This window comes from Corvus hawaiiensis, chromosome 7, assembly GCF_020740725.1.
Source record: "Corvus hawaiiensis isolate bCorHaw1 chromosome 7, bCorHaw1.pri.cur, whole genome shotgun sequence".
Lineage (NCBI taxonomy): Eukaryota > Metazoa > Chordata > Aves > Passeriformes > Corvidae > Corvus > Corvus hawaiiensis.
The window spans coordinates 40,230,034-40,248,991 of record NC_063219.1 but is presented as its reverse complement, the minus strand read 5'-3'; the positions used below and the strand labels follow the sequence as shown (position 1 = coordinate 40,248,991).

Below are 18,958 nucleotides of genomic sequence, written 5' to 3'. Positions count from 1 at the left end.
ATGTGCTGTTCTTTTTCCTGTTCTGGCATCTCTGACCATGTGATGCACTGGATAAGGCATTCATTTGGTTAAAACTTAGTCTGCCTTTGCCAGGTTACTTCTAACCTGGGTTAATTCCCAGGTTTTTTTCTTGTGCTGGTGCTAAGGAGGGATTTCTGAGGGTATGAGTGGCTGAGCAGACACACGGGACTGTGAGCTGTCTTGGTGTGTTTGTGAAGGCTGTTGCCTTGCTTGAGTGCACCCTGTGTATTTGGTGTGCCTCGGCCTGGTGGACCTGCTGTGGTCCACTCCCCAGGGAGAGTTCCTGCAGGTTTCCTTGCTGCTGGCTTGCTCTTGGCTATTGCCATGACACCAGGACGTGCTCAGACACACATTTTTGGCAGTCCCACATGCCTGCCTGCCCTCCCTTCTCTGCAGGATGGTGACCAGCAGTGGCCAGCCTGTCCCCCAAGCTGCCATGCATGGGGCCAGAGCTGCCTGGGCTGCTCAGCCTGCCAGGGTGGGTGACGTCCTACACTGTCAGGTGCTGTGGAATGGGAGGTAGAAGAGATGAGACTGAAATCTCCCTAGGAACAAATGTAAAATTAAACAAAATGCGTGTTTGTATTAGTCAGCCTAAACCAGACTGTGCTATTTAGGGCTCTCCATTGCAATAAACTTGCCTCTTGTATTTGTGTGGGAGGACTGCAACAATTAAAGTAATTTTAAGGCTGAATCTTAAAAGAGAAAACAAAATGAAAAGATAATGGTTTGGTTTAAGAGAATATTAATTGTATCATATTACATTATAATACTCTTATATTAGAGAAAAGATAGGTGATATGCTGCAGGTTGGTTATTGGTAAAAGCCATGTCCATATTGCACATTAAAACTTTTCTTGACTTCATAAGGAGTAATATTTTTTTTATTTTTTAAAAGCCATTAAATTGCAGCCTTTACTGCTGCTGGAGAGTAAGCTGCCTGCTGCAGCTGCAGTTGTGGGTAGCAGCCTGCTAAAACATCAACTTTGATGGCATGGGCTGGGTAAATCCCAGGCTGGAGTGATAAACAACACAGAGAATAAAAATTTTCCATTCCCCAGAAGTTGCTGAATAGAACTTAAAGACTAACTGGCGCAAAAGATAAAAAGATATAAAAGTATGTGCACAGGATGATAAATGTGAGTGGAACCAGTGGGAAAAAAAAGAGAAGAAAAGGACTATTCCAGCTGATTTCAGTATCAGGAGGATGATTTGGCAGTGGAGTTTATGGCAGTTAATCTTGTAGTATTACAGTGTGCTACTCCTTATTTTCTGTTCTCAGAACAAAAATGTGCAACTCGTAGTGCACCAGTCTGAGTGTTAAATTAACTAATTCCTATCTCCTTGGGCGTGGAATTAGAATAAGTTGTGCATTTAAAAAAAAGAAGGCTATTTTTAATTTGACTTCTAAATACTGGCTCAAGTTAAATGGTAAGAAAGAGCATTTGAGATGTACCCTTAGCACATGAAAAAAGTGCTGATCCTTGTGAATTTAAAAAACACCCACAACAGAATGGAGGGGGTGGGTGCTCTTGGTGGTTGTGATTACAACAGAAAAATAAATATTTGGAAAACGTAGGAAATTCTTTTCTGGACATTCATTCTTACATATTGAGCATTGATCTAAGTAACTTTTATTCCACTTGACCTTTATTTTTGGACTGAGTTGCAAAACCTGTCTAGATCGTGGGTCTAAATGTAGCGATGATGATGAAAATTGCCATGCAAGCACCTTTTTGCTCCACCCATTTTCCTTGGGGGTGACTAGGTGTGTATGTGGTGTGGGACCATCTCTGCTTATCTTTTGATTCGAGAGCTGTCCTCCCTGCCAGAGGTAGCACGGGATCTTACTTTGATGTCTTGTTCCCCTCTCAGGCAGAGCCCTTTAGCTCAGTTGGGCAGCGCGTTGTGCCCAGACCAGCTCGCAAACGCCCGTCTGTGAGAGCCGAGGTACATCTTTGTGGTTAGGATGAAGGTTGAATCGTTTGAGTATTGGCTGTCCTCCAGTTTCTTTGCATAATTTGAACCCGTCTCTGCCCAGAAAGAAACATTCAAGTTATTTCAAGTCACTGGTATAGAAGAAAAAGCTCCACCTAAAAGGCTGCTCAGCAACGTGGGCTGTGTTGCCCCCTCCTCAAATCCCCACGTCGTGCGCTGCGAAGGCGTGGCTGGGAGGTGGCTGGTGGCTTCTTTGGTCTGTCCTCCATGTCTGTTCTCATGGATCCTGCCCTTGGCTTTTGCTGTTGAGCCTGTGCACTTCTTAAATTCTTGAACAACTCCTTGGCATGGCTTTTGCTCTCTCACATTAGTTGGTTGCCAGTTGGGCCTTTACAAATGTGCCAGAAATGCCACGTAGACATTTCTGTGTGTGTTTGTGGACCTGGCATGTTTGCATCAGCCTCCAGTAGAGAATAATCTGAGTAACATGTCCCAGCTTGCCTAAACAATTGGATGTTTTTTCTGTCTTGGTGTAGGTATTTTACACATTTGTAAGACTCATGTCATACCTCTAAAGCAGACCTGGGCATGGTTGTTCTGCAAAACCTGTTCTAAAATCTAAACCTATTTATTCCCTTCCCTCCATACTGCTTCCTTTATGACACAAGTAATATTTTGAAGAATGAGTGAATCAATATGACTGTTCCTAAATTATGGAAATAAAAACCTAAGCACCATCAGAAGTCTGAAAGAAATACGGTATTTCCATGCTTGATGCAAAAGTGGCATGTTTTAATGACTTTGACTTTTTTTGGAAAAGTCTTTGACTTCATCTTTTTGGTTGGGATTTGATCCTGGACATTGTTAGACATTCAAAGAAAATATGTATTGGACTTTCATGTGGAACAGTGTCCACGATTTTGGGGGAACTTTGTCTTGTTTCTCCATTAGGAAAGCCAAAATGCCATGCAGTGAGGAGCCACAGCAACAAACTGGGTTTTGAAGCTCGATTTTCTTACACAGTTCCTGGAATCTCTGGTGAGGAATTGGTGTTCCTGAGGCTTCAATGCAGTTTTTATGCCTTCTGTAACAAAGGATCTGTGAGGAGTAAAACCTAATTTATTTCCAGTCTGGAGATTTGTAAAACTTTGACATGCATCCCAATTATAATTATGTTGGTTTAGTTCCCAAAGTGGACGCTCTTTATTCTGAAAGAGGCCCTCCTGTGTGCAACCAGGAGTATTGAAGACCCTGAAGTCTTAGCATTTGAATGGTTTTGGCTTAGCTTTAAAATAAATATCTACTGTATATGGAGCTCTGGGGAGTGGACTTAAAGCAAATGGAAAAGGTGAATTAATGGGAAGTTGTTCCGCAAGGCTGGGTCCATAGAGCCACAGCACAGCAACAGAGCGGCAGATGGAGGCAGAAGAAAGGCATTTTGAGAGCTTGCTTGTGTTTTGAGTCTGATGTGAAGTAGGTGCAATTCAGAGGCTGCTGTTCCTCTGCACGGGGTTCTGTTGTCATTGTTCTTGCTCTGCAGCATCTGTGGCTGGAGCAAATCTCCTGCGAGTGCCTGCACTGCTTCTGCAAGGAATAGTGAGGACCATTCCTGGCAGCTTTGGAAAGACTGCAGTGTTTGTCTCCTGGTACTTGATGGTTCTTTTGAGACCTGAGTGAAAACATCAACAGGTTCCCTTCTTGAAGACAGAGATCCACAGTTTTTCCTGTCTGTGATGGAAACCTGGAAAGAGGAGCATGTGCACTTCTTCAGGGCTGTGTGTGCCACAGACTGAGCAAAACAAATTGGCAAACCCTTGTTTTTCTGGGGAGGGAAGGAGCCTCACTCATAGCTTTTGGCTGCCTCCTGGTAGGAATTCATGTGCTTGTGAACTGAAAGTGGCCCTGGCACTGGGGCTGCAGGGTTTATGGGGTGAAGAGCCCCTGTGCTGGGAGTGAAGGTGGTCTCTGCTGTTGGGTCTCCTAAAGGAGAGTTCTGGAGAGCCAAGAGAGTGTTTGGCCCCCATTACAAGTAACTGGGGGGTTGGTGTTAAAAGAGGGATGCTCGGGGATGCTTTGTGGGACTCAGGCGTCACTGTCAGAGGAGGGAGTGGCCAAGGGCCAGGCATGTGGCAGTGTCTCTAACAGAGTATGTTATTGCTTGTCAGCTGGTAATTGGTGCTGTTCGCCTCTGCACACACTTCGTGTTCTGGGAATATGGATAAAACAGTGGGAAACGTGTCAGTGAGGTCTTGGGTGGGCTGCCTTGTTCTGGTGACCACAGCTCACTGGTTGCTCTGGTGCCCTGGCATTGTGGTAAGGTCCTTCCTGGCAAGTCAGGAGAAATGTGGCAGCAAAGGATTGCTATGTTTGGCTTGGGATGGCCTTGCCTGAGAAGTTCTCAGTAGCACATGTGATGTCTCACAGGGTGTGGACTGTGGTTTTTAGCAGCTTTTCCTTGGTAGGAAGCATGAGGGCTCTGCTCCTGGGGTGGAGAGGCTGGAGACCACAGTCCTTTGTTGGGCTGTGCTGGCCAGGACCCTCCTCAGGGGGGTCTTTGGGGTCCCCCAGAGGAGTATGGCTCAGGCAGCAGAAAGTGAGTGTGTGTAGAAAAGGTTCTTTCTGAAACGCTGGCCAGTGTGAACATGAAGGGAATTGAACCCACACCAAAGTCACAAACAGCAGTGACCCACAGGCTGTAAATGAAGTCTCTTAGGGGTTGGTGTGCCAGCAGTGGGAAAGAATACCAAATGTGGGTTTTTTTTCCTCAAAGTTCTGAAATATTCTTCCAAAAATCTTAGGGCTTTTTTGACATGATTGATCTTGTTTCAGTCCCACAGGTGTGTTTGGTTATATGTGAATGAGGGATTCTTCTGCACCTGAGTTCATAATGGCATATTAATTAAAAAATGAATGTTGGACAAGCCAAAAAACACTTGCATGTCATAATTGTTTGAAAGATGTCTGTAAGTGTGTTAGCTGACTGCTTTGCGCAGCTTGCAGGTTTTACCCAAATTGTACTTAGGACCACAGCTGAAGGAAGAAAGTGCTTGATGTGTTACCTTCTTTGTGGGAGATAATTATGGGTCAAGAGGCCACAGCAGGTACTGTATCAAGAAGCAAACCAAGGCTAAAGGAAATAGGCTTGTATGGCCAGTATGAGTTAGAGCTGAGCACAAAGGTGGGTTTTCTGGTGCTATATTTGGTCAGTTTCCTGAGACACCAAGGAAATATTTGAGCATCTGATCTTAAAGGGAGATTCTCTTGATTCTCTGATCTTGAAAGGCCACTTTCTTACAAAACAAACAAACAGAAAGCCCACAAAGAACATGTCTTCCCTGTTAAAGTGATTTAAAATGTTTAAATACAGTAAAGGAACATAGTAAATATTTTTCATGTAGAACATGCAAAAAAATAACGTGATTTTATTCTGAATTAAGAACTAGCAAGCTAAAACTTAGACCTTTTTGGAAAGATTTGAAGAAGCAATGAGATTTGCATTGCTGAGATGACCCTGCCCTGAAGGTCCTGCAGAAACAGGTGTCACCTTCGGGGTTGTGCGTCTGGAGTATGAAAGTTAGAGTTAAAATTACTTTAAATGGCTGAACTGTTTTGGGTTTAATTTAATCTGTGTTTTTTATTTACTTGTTTTTCATAAAAACCCACAGTAAATGCTAAATAAAGTTGGTTAAATGCTCATCCCACCTGCATCATGAGGAGGGTTTAAAGGTGACTGAACACTCCCTCCCAGTCTAACATGTCAGAGATTTGTAAAGAGTGTTTCAGATCTTCCACGCTGTCACAGTAGTGTGTGGGCTGGTGGGGGCCGTCCACTGGGACTCCCAAAAGCAGCAAAGCTGATCCCTGAGCTGAGAAGCAGGGTGGTCTTGTCTCCCCCTGCCCAGGTCACCCAGACAAGCTCACCTGGCTGGCTTAGTCCAGGGCAGTTCTGGAGCTGCAGGTCCTGTGTCCTTGGGCTAGTAATTGGGCCTTAGTGGCAAAAGGTGTTGATAATTTTTCTTGCATGATTAGCACAGTCAGGTTGCTGTAAGCCTGTTTTCCAATTAAAAATAAACTTTAAAGTATTGTATTTATAAGAGTGAATAATCAAAACAAATGTATCCTTTTCCATAAAAAATGGGGACCTGAGTTCCTGGGTGTTGGAGTAGAGGGATGGAGAGGGAAATGGTCTTTAAAGCCTGTATTTAGTTAGTATTAATTTGTGTTCAACAGCAATTAAACCTTTCTTAGAAAAGAACAAAAATAAGTACAAAGTCAGATCTAAAATTGGTTATTTAAATTGTACTCAACTTCCTAACTTAAATCACCTTGATCAACTTGGAAGCATTTAAATACACACCAAAACCTGAAATGAATATTCTACCTGAACAAATGTAAAATGCTGTTTTAAAAATTTCAGAAAACCATGTAAAATTCCAAATGTGTGGGTTGTGTTTTTTTGTTTGTTTGTTTGTTTTTGTTTAAAACCTTTAATTTTGAGTCATTATGCTCACACAATTACTCAGTTGGGTTTATTTTGCATTTCTGTAGCTATTTTTTTCCTGGTAGTAGTCTGAAGAAACTTCTATCCCAAGTACATCCCAGCTCACGTGGAGCGAAATCCTCCATATAGTGCTGGAGTCGGTCAGTGTGGTGTTCCTTGCTGGGAGCAGCTTGTGCAGCCTGGCTGGATTTTCAGGTGGCCAGGGATTGCTTTCTCCCAGGGAGCCGTGCAGACCTGCAGAGAGCTCTGGCTTGTCCAGCCCTCCCTAGAATTGCTAGTTTGGCAACTCTGCCCCTGGGAAGTTTACCACGGAATTATTTTGAAGCTGTTTGATTTCTTTGCAGCCCTGCTGTGGGAACTCAGTGGTTTTGGGTTTGCTTGTTCTGCCTGCTCTCAGCTGGTGCTGCTGGTACCTCTGTCATGGTGCAGTGACATCTCAGGCCTTTGCATGGTTGACAACAGAGCTGTTCAAACATCTCCTGCCCTCTCCTCCTCACCTGGAGGTAGGGGCACTGAGGCTGTGTTGGTATGGTCAAATACAGACCATGGAGCAGAGCCTTTGCTTGGAATTTGTGTTCCCAGCAGTTTGCAGATGAGACCTGCCTTGTGCTCCAGGCTTACCTGTGGTGCCAAAGGAGCCTGTCTGCCTCTGGTTGTGTGGAGGTGGGACAGTGGCAGGACTCCAGAGCAAGGGAGCAGAGTGCTGCAGGGACATGTGGGGTTTATTGCTGCTGGAGGAGCTAATGTACAGTTGCAGGTCCAAAAACAGGTGTCCCTCTGAGCAGCTGTGGGTGAGGAGTCATCTCTTAGGAGAGTTCTTGGCTAAAGCTCAGTTGTTAGTAGTAGGGTTTCTTGCAGCAGTGTGTTTGTATCAGTAGGTCAGTGTTAACTGGTGTCCAGCAACCCTTGTCTTCCCCAAATGATCACTTTGAGGCACTTGGAGTGAGTGGAAATGATCATGGTGTTAAGAAGGGAAACAGAAAAAGAGAAGAAATCAAAGAGCTTTTCTTGGTTAAAGTAGTTTTGCCATGTAACTTGTGTAGGTAGCTACACTTTGGTTTCCTGCATGGTCCATGAAATGGATATTGGGAGAATGCTGCTGCAGTGCTCTTTGAATCCAGGGACATCCTAGGCAGAGCAGATTTTGTTTGACTGCATAAATGTCTCTTCATGAGAAACAAACCCTACCAACAACCAAGTTCACACAATAGCTCACTGGTTTTAACTTCAATCTCTGCTAGCCCAGATTGTGATTATCCTTGCTCTGGGAAGCCATGAGGAATGTTAGATGATCTGTCCTGAAAATGGTGGGAGGGACACACGGGAAGTCCTTGCTGCCAGACCACAGTGGGACAGTTCAGCCCAAAGCTCTGGTACAAAGGAACTCAGTCTTGTCCATGTTTGTGGTGTATGTTCCCAGACAAAGGGCTGTGCAGATCAGTAGGGGTGACTTCTGTTTTTACTAGCTCATACGGTCAAGTGAGTTCATATTATTCAGTCAGTTCTGGGGGTTTTGGAGATGATTTAGTAATTCCTGTTTTTTTCAGCCAACTGACAGAAAAATAATGTATTAAAAGCATTGATAATTCATTTATTCAGCTTAGATCTGCTTGTTTGCTGGCAGTGTTCAGCTTCCTTTGGAGTATCTGGCTGCTGCAGGGTAGGCTGGGGACCCACGGAGACAGGGGCTGGGCGGGCCAAGTGTCACTGCTGCTGACTACCATTGCTGTGAGTTAATCCTGCTTTTCAGAGGGGAAATGGCTAATACTTGAGTAGGTGCCTTGTGAACAAGCAACAGCTGGGTGCAAAGCAAAAATCTGCTAAAACATGACTAATTTTTGAGTGTTGCATAGAGTTTTTGTCTGTATTCAGCAGCAAATTACCATTTGAGCTTATGCTGCTGTTGCTTCGCTGGAGCTGGCATGAGCTGTGTGTTTGAATTGATGGTCATTGCTATGAGACTGTCAAAGCATTGGTACAATGTGGGGGTTGGCTCCCTGTTCTTCCACTTGCAACACGGCTGATTCCGTTCACCGAGAACTCTTTTAATTGGGCTCCACTCTGTGTTATGTTAAAACTCTGATGCTAGACACAGAAACCTGTGACACTTGTTTTGTTTGTTCCTGAAAACATACACTTCATTCTGCTTTGGCCATTCAGATTGGTTTTATGTGATTGTCAGCCGAAAATAATACTCCAATTGGCAGCAGCATGGCAGCTTCCTGCAGCCCGGGATCAGCAGGGGGGTAACTCATCCAGGGGGGCTGGGAAATGAAAATTCCTGCTCTGAGAGCATTTGTTGCTTAGCAAGAGGCATCGTGGCCTTGGGAAGGGCTGGCCCAGCACCCGGGCTGGCCTTGGCAGGCAGCTCCACATGCTGGGTGGTGGGTGCTCCGGGACAGCGGAGCCGGGCCATTCTGGAGAACGTCTCGGCCACCATGGGCTGGCCCCGCTGTCCCTGAGTGCCCAGCTGTGCTGGGAGCTGGGCTGGAGGCCAGCTGTGGGTGAGGCTGGGAGCGCCGGCCGCTGGGGCAGAGGCGGCACACGTGGAGGAGAGGAGAGCTTTGGTGGTGAGCCTGGAGTGTGTAACTGCAGTGGGATGGCTGGTTAGAAAATAACCAGTAGTCATGACTTCTGTTAATTAACTACTAAGAGTTAAATAAATGTTGTTGGAAAAACTGGTCTGTGTTTATTTGGCACGTCTCTCTCCAGCCGAGGCTGGTGCTAGTTGGTACACGCTCCACTGCTGAGCCTGTCTGCAGCATGGTTTTATGTTTTCCATCTGTATTGATTTTCATAATTCATTGACCATGATCTAAGCAAAAAGCACACTTAAATGACACTGGAGACAGCTGTCTGTTAAAGTGGGACCTTTATGTAGTCTGAAATGGCGCCAGGTTTTTCTTCCATTACTTTATCAAGTAACACACACCAGTAATATTCTTTGTTTAATTTCCTTTTCTAGGTCACTGGTATGTCACCTCTCTTTTGTGTAAGGAGAAGATGGTAAATTCTTACTCTAAACTTTCCTATCGGTTTTGCTCCTGTTATTTTTCTGATAATCATTTGAGGTTATTCTGAAATGGAAGGGGCCTTACATTGTATTTGGGAGTCTCTCCAAAGGACTCAGTTCTTCTTTCTTCTCCCTGTGGAGCTGTTTTGGAAGGTACATGTGGGAAGTTTGGATAAAAGCAGAAACATACAAAGCTTGGGAAGCTGATGTGTAGCTTTTTCCAGTTATAATCTGTCTCTCTTTGTATGGCAAGCTGAAGTTCCAGATGTTGTTTTGGCTTGGAGATAATGGATAGGGGAAAAATAAGCATTCTTAATGTTAACAGAGTCAGCCTGTCTGGATCTGAGCTGACAGGAAAAGGGAGAGATAAAACCTTCATTAATGGTGTATGCACTGCTGAAGAGCCAGGGCGGCTGTCCCTGGAAAGCAGTCCCAGATTGGCAGTGCCCAGTGCCAGCTGTGGGAGCCGACAGCTGCCGGGCTGGGGCCACACCGTGACACGGATCGTTGACTTCTGCGGGGGGCAGCGGGCTTGGTTCAGGTGTGCAACCCCCCTCTTCCTGTTAAAAGTTAATTCTTACCCCCCCTTGCTTCATGCCCCCAACACCCCTCTTGGTGCCCTGCTTTACCCTCAGCAGCTGCCTGTGGGTTTTGGGGGATGCAGAGCTGAGGTGAAGGGCTGTCGGTCAAACATGCTTTTGGGGTCAGGTGGCTCTATGGCTCTTACCCACACTGGGCCTCTGTCTTGGAGCACCAGTGGATTTTTTGAAGCTTGTCCTCACCAGGAACTCCATTTATTGTGAGTTGCAGCGTGGTTTGGGCATGTGTGTGCTGGATTTCTTCTGGAGGAGACTAAGCTGCAAGCTCTGTTCCTGTTGTATAGCAGATGTGCTCCGTCCTGAAATGTGGGCGTCAAGTTCTCAGCCTCTTCTGGGCAGCTTGGAGCCATATGTGGTAGCACCTTCCAGTGAGGGGACCAAGCTCAATCCACTCTGAAGTAAGAGTGCTGAAATGCATGTTAGGAGTACATGTGGTGGCCAGAAAAGGGATTTCCTGGGTTAGTCCATAGGTTATATGTATAATAGTCTGTCCATTTTCTGTGTTATATTAAATACATAAATATACTGTGTCCTGTGTCTCTCTCATACCTGTTCCTCCTGTCAGGCTTATTTCTAATATGTATGAGCAGATTATTTTTAATTAATCGCTGCAATTCTGTGACTTCCTCCTTAATCTTTCCTTTTTTTCCTTTTTCATTGTTGAGTCTAGGAAGTAGCAGTTTCCGGCCAGTGGCCTGTCCCCACGCCTGTCTTCCCCCACGGGGCATAGAGTCCTTCAGGGCTTTCTGGCCTCGGAGAGCAGTTCTGGTGAGGATGCTCAGTTCACTTCCCTTACTACTGTAAAGCTGAAAGGGAGAATAGTGCTGACGCTGGCTCATCTGAGGGACAGAGGAGCTGAGCTGCTGCAATCCTTCTGCTACCTGAAGTCTTGGCTGTTTGCTGCTTAGAATTGGGATAAACTTGTCCTCATCAGCTTGTGTAAGTTATTGGAACGAGGGTCTGGGTGGGAGGGAGGGAGGGGAGCTGCCTTGTGTTGGTGTAGCAGAGTAAGGGATCCTTGGAGCATGTACAGTATTGGCCAGCTGGACGTGCGTGTCAGCATAGGCCAGGATTGGAATGGTTTAACCCTTTTTGGCCTTGTTTTTGCCTCAGAAGTGGGAGTACGTGCCTGGAGCTGGCTGGCTGGCTGGCTGACCAGCTGTGATCGTGTATGCATTGCCTGATGCTCCAGAAAAACTGTCCTTAGAAATCCCATTGGACTGGGCTGTGCAAGACACGTCAGAATAAAGGGCCTATTGCATGTTTGGTGGAGGAAGGAAGATGCAGAAGGGGAATCTGGGTGTGGGAGACTGCTGCTGCCTACCTTTGTGCTGCTCACATTCCTCACTCGGGCCCGCAGGCAGCAGTGGAGTGTCTTGCTCATGTGGTTCATGACTCAAGCCAAGCCCAGATGTTTTCATGCCTGGTCTGGCCTATTTTCTGAGAATAAGCTTGGATGCCTCAGTCCATTTTATTGTGGTTTTCTTAGTGTCTAGTCCACCTGAAGTTAAGATGATTTCTGGCCTAATTGCATGCTCACAGGCAGACATGGCAGCTTCTGCTTTCTCTCTGCAGCTGTGCTCCTGCTAACTTCAGACGACTCACAATTAGAGCCATGCTGGTGAGAACCTGGGGTAGGGTTTTGATGCTGCTTTTTTTTTTGAGTGGAAAGTTTTAGAGCATGAAACCCAGAACAGTCTGTCTTATGGCCAGGAGATGAGTGAAAATGCTGAAGGTTTCTGTGAGGTCAGATGTGGCCCTGTTGACCAACCTGGCTTTCCATTTCTATGGAGCAGTGAGTGGTAGGGACATGGAAACCTTTTTGTACTGACTGTTGAACCTTTCCTTTAGCATTATCTGGCTGACAGGTTGATGACAGTTACTATCCAGAGTATCCAAACTTTATTTCCTCATGCCTTTGACAGTGCTTTAGTGCTTTTTGACCCTTTGTAGGAACAGTTTGTATAGCAGGTTATTTGTGGGAAGTAAATGCACTCCTTTAACTTGAGTTTTCCTCTGAGGAAAATGGCTTGATGTTGTTGGAAAAAGAGTGGAATGGTCACCTGCTCTGTGTGAACAAGTGCTGCCTTGTGTCCTATTCAGAATGATCTCTTGCTCCATCACAGCCCATGAATGAGGAGGGCTGTTGGCCCAAAGCATATTTGTGTGCTTCCTGTGTTCAGGAGCAGTTGGTGAAGGTTATCTTTGACTCACTGTCCTCAGTGTGTTACATTCACAGTCGGCTGGATCCTCTATGTGGAGATGTTGGACCTTGGAAATAGCCAGTGGATATATGTCATGAGCTCGCTGGAATCATGAGTGTGGCCTTGTTCCCAACTGGGGGATAGGTGTGTTGCTCTTGAGCAGTCTGTTCAGAGCTCCAAAGCCAGACTGGTCCCAAAAGAGAGCTTTAGCTTTCATTGTGCTTCACGTCTGCAGCTGAGTGTATGTGAGGTCAGCCTTGGGAATTTAGCTGCTAAATAGGGATGAGACTGGCTGCTTTTGGCTTCTGCAGCAGCAATTAAACCAGAAGTCTGTGGAACGGTTTTCTGAAGATCTGCAAGTACAGTTGGGTTTGGCAAGGCCACATGAGATGCATGAGTTTGACAGTATACAGCTAAATAGGTGGAAAGGGAATACTTGAAACAGCTCTGGAAAGAAGTGTCAGAATTGTGTATAATTGGGATGAATTTGGTGTTCGGAGAGGTGACAAGGTGCCTGATGATGGGACTGAGGGATGCATAGCAGGCAGTGATGGACATCAGCTAGGACTGTGATGGGGAGCTCCCATACCAGGAGGGACACAAGGGTTTGCCTGATAGACGCAGCTGTAACAGCAACTGAGGAATGCCAGGACAAAGTGATCTGTAAAGGTCTTGAGCTGTTTTAGCACACAGGCTTGAATTTTAGATGGATCAGTGTCACTGGTGAGACTGCCACAGGTAAGATATGAGAGGAACAGAGACCTGTGGTGGAGGCTGTGGTACCTTATGAAGCCTCAGGTGAGAAAGGGGGACGGCTTGCAGGATGCTTTGAGGGAGCTGGAGCACAGAAAAGAGAGGATCATGGTGGAGGGAGAGAACAGGGTAAAGCTGTGGTGTGAGGTTAGCACTGAGGTTAATGTTGCTGATGTTGGAGGAACAGAAGTACCACTGAATAGTTCAAGGATGGAGAAAAGCCTCAACTGATCTTCACCTTACTACCTTCTTCAAGTCAGCTTTGGGTTGTGTTCCCCTTAACAACGAGTGCCCCTCAGTGTTGTTTCTGGATTTCATGAGGCTCTGTACATCCCTGCTCCTGAGTGTCCCATTTGCACAGTGCTAGTGGGAGACGGGAGGCTGTGGAGTACCAGGCCTTAGTAGGACCTGGTTTGTTTGTATCTTGGATTTAAGAACAGAATAATGTGTCTCTGGCCTGTCCAAACAGGCAAGACCAAACTGTAGAGCAGTACTGCTAAAATTCTGGGGTGGTTTAGTATATATAATCTCTGAAGATTTGACTTTCTCATGCAGCAGGGTGTTTACTTCTTCTTGGGACTGCTAATTGCATTCAGTTTTCTGGACTCCAGAGTAAAGCTAATGAAATGCTCTGCTGAGAGGAAATACTGTTTCATGACTCGTGCTTATGGAGTGTCAGGAACTTCTGTTCTCAGTCTGATTGCTCTGTAAATGTTGGTTGATTTTCTTAGGCTGGCTGAGGCTAGGAGCAGTTAAGCTGTAAGTGGGGTGCAGAATGAACACCTGACTTTTCTATGTCCCTTAACCTTTCTGACTTTGTAGCAGCCCATCACTCCTGAAGAATGCCGCTCTAATCCCAGTGTAATCCCTGAGCAGTGAGCCAGAGGTGTGAAGCCAGGCTATCCTATCTCTCCTCGGTACCCCTGCCATGGTACTGTGTTCCTCTGCGTCTCTCCTGCTCCTGTCCTCCTCAGGTTTATAGATTTATATATGTACACAAATACATATATATTTATAGTATTTCCAGCTTTGATGGTTTTATTTTAACTAGTGGCTGTGTTTGCTGTGTCATGCTGCCGTTGTATTATTCTGCCAATGCAATGAAATTGATTAAAAAAACCAAGCTTTGGCTGATTTTTATCAAAATCCCCCAAACTGCACTCAGGGCAAGGTGCTTGGGTTAAAGGACAGAAGTAGAATATTCTTGTGGTGATGACTCTGTGAAAATAACTCTGGAGGTTCAGATTTACCCAGGGTAAATCTGCAAAATCTCGCTGGGATTATTGATGTGCAAATGAGGGTCCTCACTGGAGTGAAATATCAACACAACTGAGGGGTCACCTGGAGAGTGCTGTGGCTGAGGAAGCTTCCAGCAGTGTCTTCACCTCACTCAGAGTTTGGCTTTGAGTGATCTGGCCTGATATCATCAGGGACCGTGAATAAAAAGCATTTGCACCTCTCTAGGTCCCTGCATGTGTGAAAACACACTGAGACAGTAGGGAGACGATGACATTGTTATCTTGCAGCAGGGCTTGCCCCAGTGAGAGATGGTCTCTAAAAGCTGTGCACATTATCAGACCCAGGCTTCTCTGCAAGCCAGAATAAAGAAATGATTACTTAAAATTTGTGTAAAGAAAAACGGGGGAAATCAGGAAAAACCCCCAAACAGCTTTTTAAAGGAAAAATTAAGATTTTTGTTGGTGACAGCCAAGCCAAAGATTTGTTTTTGAAAGTGTTTGTTTTGGTTGGCTGGAGTGTTCTGCAGAAACTCCGAACAGGCAAGCTGTGTAATATTTAACTAGTTACTAAAAAGCATTCGAAAATGATTAGCAGTCAGTGATCTCATTTAGACTGTGAGTTCAACTGTCTCGGTTTCTCGTTGAGATTGTAATGCAGCTCTCCAGCAAAGTGATGTTTGTTTGGAGAGCAGGGGGCGATGCAGGCCCGGTGGGTTCCTGGGGGCTGGCACTGTGTTTAGCAGGGGTGATGCCGGCTCTGTGGGTTCCCAGGGGCTGGCACTGTGTTTAGCAGGGGTGATGCAGGCTCTGTGGGTTCCTGGGGGCTGGCACTGTGTTTAGCAGGGGTGATGCAGGCTCTGTGGGTTCCCGGGGGCTGGCCCTGTGTTTTCACTGCGGGCTGGGGGCTGCTGGGGCAGGAGCTGCTCGGGCCATGACAGTGCGCTGGGGCTGCGCCTGGATGGGCTCTGCGGTGCCGTGCGGTGCCCTGCGCTGGTCCCCAGGGGCTGCAGAACCAAATCCCAGTGACACTGACTGGTGCCGTACCAGACTGTGCCCTTGCTGTGCACATGGGAGTGGGGCTGAGTGTTTGTGCCCATCCTCCTTGTTCTCCCCCTGTCAGGACAGACCAAGATACAAGAGGAGCAGTGTGTGATGGGCAATCCTGAAATGCCTGCAAGTTTTGTGTTTCTCCCTGAGCTCCTTCATCACACACTGCACACATAACATCTGGAATAAACGCAGTAGTGCTGGTTGGAGGAAAGCAGGCCAAGGCTTGGAGAGGTAGGCTTTGAGTAAGTTAAAAGTAAGTCACTGTTACTGTGTGCATTTTGGGTTTGTGTGGTTATTTTAATCTTTTTTTCCTAAACTATTCAGAAACAGCTTTTACAGGCAATTCCTGATAATCTCTCAGGTGAAAATATTTGTGTTTTGGGATTTACTCATAGCTGCTGGATAAATCCAGGTGTTCTGTTTGGATAGAGTTTGTATCTTCATTGGCAGTTCTGTGTTGAGATGTGAGAGTCTACTGTCTTTGGAGAGAGAACCATTCCAGGGGAAAAGTGCCATGTCTGGCAGCAGGATGTGCAGGGGTGCTTTGCTTGCCTCCTAAGCCCCAGGTCTCAGCACAGATGAAGTCACCAGATGTTGATGGGGATTTTCCTCACTTTGTGGGCATCTAGAATGGCCTTGGCAGAGTGGTATTCAAGGTTGTCTATAGTTATGACTTGTGTCTGGCAGGGAAAGTGTCTAAGGAGCTTTGCAGCTGTGCAGTGGAGTCTTTTTCCTGGTAGTTACAGAATGCAGTGTTCCCCTCTGATAGGAGCTGTCTGTGTGCCATGTAAGAATACCTGTACAGCAAGGAAATGTGTAGCATAATAAAATAACACCTTTGTTTATATGTGAGATACGTGAGAAGCCACAGTAATTCATGTGTAAGTGTCTTGAGCAGATACCTGTGCAGTGCTTCGGGCACGTTCGTGTAAGGTGAAACCTGAACCTGAGCATTCCCTTGAGTGGCTCATGGACCTGCAAACCCCTACGTGTTCATTGTGTGCTGCTTCTCTGCACGTGTGGAATTGCACACTTCACTTTCCAGGTGCTCCCAGCAGTGGCATGGTCAGTGAACCATAGATAGTGACGTTGTGAATGAGGGCTTTTTAAGGGATGTTGCTGTATGCAGGCTCTGCAGGGGAAAGCTGTTCCATGGGGCAATACTAATCCTTGATAGTTGCATTCTGGTGAATTTATTTACCCCACAAGGCAACAAATGATATGGAAATACACATGCGGCTTCAAAGGTACTGGGAAGTTGCAGATCAATATAAAAGTATCTGTGCTTGCTTCATTGTTTGAGTAAGCCATCTGTCAGTGGGTTGCCTAAAACCCCTGTACTGATGCAATATCTCCACACAGCCTGAGCTTCCACCATGGGGCAAGAGCCTTCGGTGTGCTGTCTCCTGCAGCCACAGGGAGGTTCTGCTGCCCACATGGAAACACTGAATGGTTTGTGTTGGAAAAGCCCTCTAAGATCATGAAGTCAAACCATTCTTCCAGCACTGCCAAGGCCACCACTAATCCAATGTGCCACATCCACACAGCTTTTAAATCCCTCCAGGGATGGGGACTCCACCACTGCCCTGGACAGTGCCAGGCAGCCTGTGCCAAGGCTGGACAACCCTTTCCATGAAGGAATTTTCCCCAGTATCCAACCTGAGCCTCCCCTGGCACATCTTGATGCCATTTCCTCTTGTCCTGTCCCTGTTCCCTGGGAGCAGATCCCAATGCTCCCTGGCTACCCCCTCCTGTCAGGGAGTTGTGCAGAGCTAGAAGGTCCCCCCTGAGCCTCCTTTTCTCCATGCTGGATTCCCCCAGCTCCCTCAGCCACTCTTGGTGCTCCAGTCCCTTCCCTGGACACACTCCAGCCTCTCAGTGTCTTTCTCATTGAGCGGGTCCCAGAACTGCCTCCAGGATTGCAGGTGCCTCAGCAGAGCCAGTACAGGGGATGGGCACTGCTCTGGTCCTGCTGGTCACACTATGGCTAATACAAGCCAGGTGCCCTTGGCCTTGCCCACCTGAGCACACCTTGGCTCATGTTCAGCTGCTTTCACCAGCACTCCCAGGGCCTTTCCCAGGTTTCCAGCTGCTCTGGCCCAGCATGGAGCACTGCCTGGGGTGACCCCAGTTTGGGACTCAGCACTCTGTCTGGTTGAATAGACCATTGGCTCCAGCCCATATACAAGTTCAGAAGTCCCCCTGCTCCCCAGTTGCCCTGCATGGGGAAGCTGTCTAATTACTTTTGGTGTTTTCTGTGCTACTTGGGCATGCTGGGCCTTCAGCTGGTCTGCTTGTTCCCCAGGGGTTGCATGAGAGCCCCTGCCCTCCCCTCTGTTAAAGGAGAGGCTGTGTGTGATTGTGCCTTCCCCACACTGCTCAGGAAGGGGTTGATGCTGCTTCTGGCTCACTCCTTTCCCTAGTAAAGGCTTTTTTCTTTCTGGGATAAGTGGTTGTGTTGTCCTGTATTGTCATGTGTCTGTTCCCCCCACTCTGTCACTGTGAGCCTCTTGTCCCATGCCAGGCCATTCCTGCAGTTGGTGTGTCAGCTGGAGCTGTGGGCTCCAGCACGGGCGGCGCATGGACCTGTACTTGTATGTGCCAGGAGGGAGAGCGAGCAGGGGTTTATTTTTATATGTGACGCTCGTGCTTTGCTACCTCTTCCTTATAAGAACCCAGGGGTTGGCGCTTTATGAACCTGTCAGAGTTACTGACCAGGAGAAATGTCCAGGACACTTTACACTGTGTAGTTGCATTCCGTGTGGTGGTTTTATTCTTAGTCAGCAGTGCTGTGATTTTGCTTTGTATGCAAGGACAGAAGAGCCAGTATCCCATCCTTCGCTCTCTCCGTGTTTGCGGTCACTTGAATCTGAGACATTTGGTCTTTCTGGGTGGCACTTTGGCACATTTTTGGCGCTGTGATATGTGGATGTGTGCCTTGTGCATTTGCAGGTGGGTACCAAATGGAGTTGGTGGCTGACTTCCATTTTCTGAATTCTGGCAACCAAGTTTAGATAATAAGAAGGACTGCCCAAGATTGTTGCCGACAAAGGAATGCCTTTGTGGGGCTGCTTGGGGATTGCATCGCCTTTGTGTGAGCTTCAATTAAAGAGCAAGCTGTGAATTACTGCTTTTAAATGCACATTTCTCCTTCTGAAGACACAGCTGTTGATGAATTCAGCTCGTGTGTGGCTGTTGTGGATAGCACAACTGTGATCCAGTATTATGGATGTTTTCTTTTGATAGGAATCTGGTGAGGTACATGCAAAATATGTACAGCCCTTGGGCTCTTGGCAGGGGGCCACTGGGACTGTCAGTGATATCTGGGTGCTTCTGATCTCATCTGGAAAGTCTGAGCTGCTCTTATGGTTCATGTTCCCATGTCTGTGTCATATGGAGATGAAATGCAACCTGAAGGTTCTGCACTAATGGGCTCACTCTGTCTGGCGCGGTCTGTGCTCAGTGGTGGCACTGGGGACTAAAGGCCATTTCCCAACAGCCGGTGCCTGTGGGCGTCCTTGTGGTGTTTCGGGTTGTCTGAACTGGTTCTTCTCTCCCCTGTGGCTTTTTGCTGCTGCTGTCCCGACAGTCCCAGTACAGAACTTCACCCCACATTGCTGTGAGGCCATACAGGAACAATT

At 46.8% G+C, this 18,958-nt stretch overlaps 1 protein-coding gene across 3 annotated transcripts in view; it reads left to right on the top strand.

The window, feature by feature from the left end:
* The window catches only part of ACVR1 (activin A receptor type 1), a 48,090-nt gene that overhangs the window by 5,698 nt on the left and 23,434 nt on the right, over positions 1-18,958 (top strand). The window contains exon 1 of one of the 3 annotated variants that reach the window (XM_048309611.1): positions 10,746-11,011. The exons of the other annotated variants lie outside the window; for them this stretch is intronic. The gene's annotated coding sequence lies outside the window, so the exon portion shown is untranslated. Of the gene's footprint in view, positions 1-10,745; positions 11,012-18,958 lie in introns of those variants that run through there. 3 annotated transcript variants of the gene reach the window in all.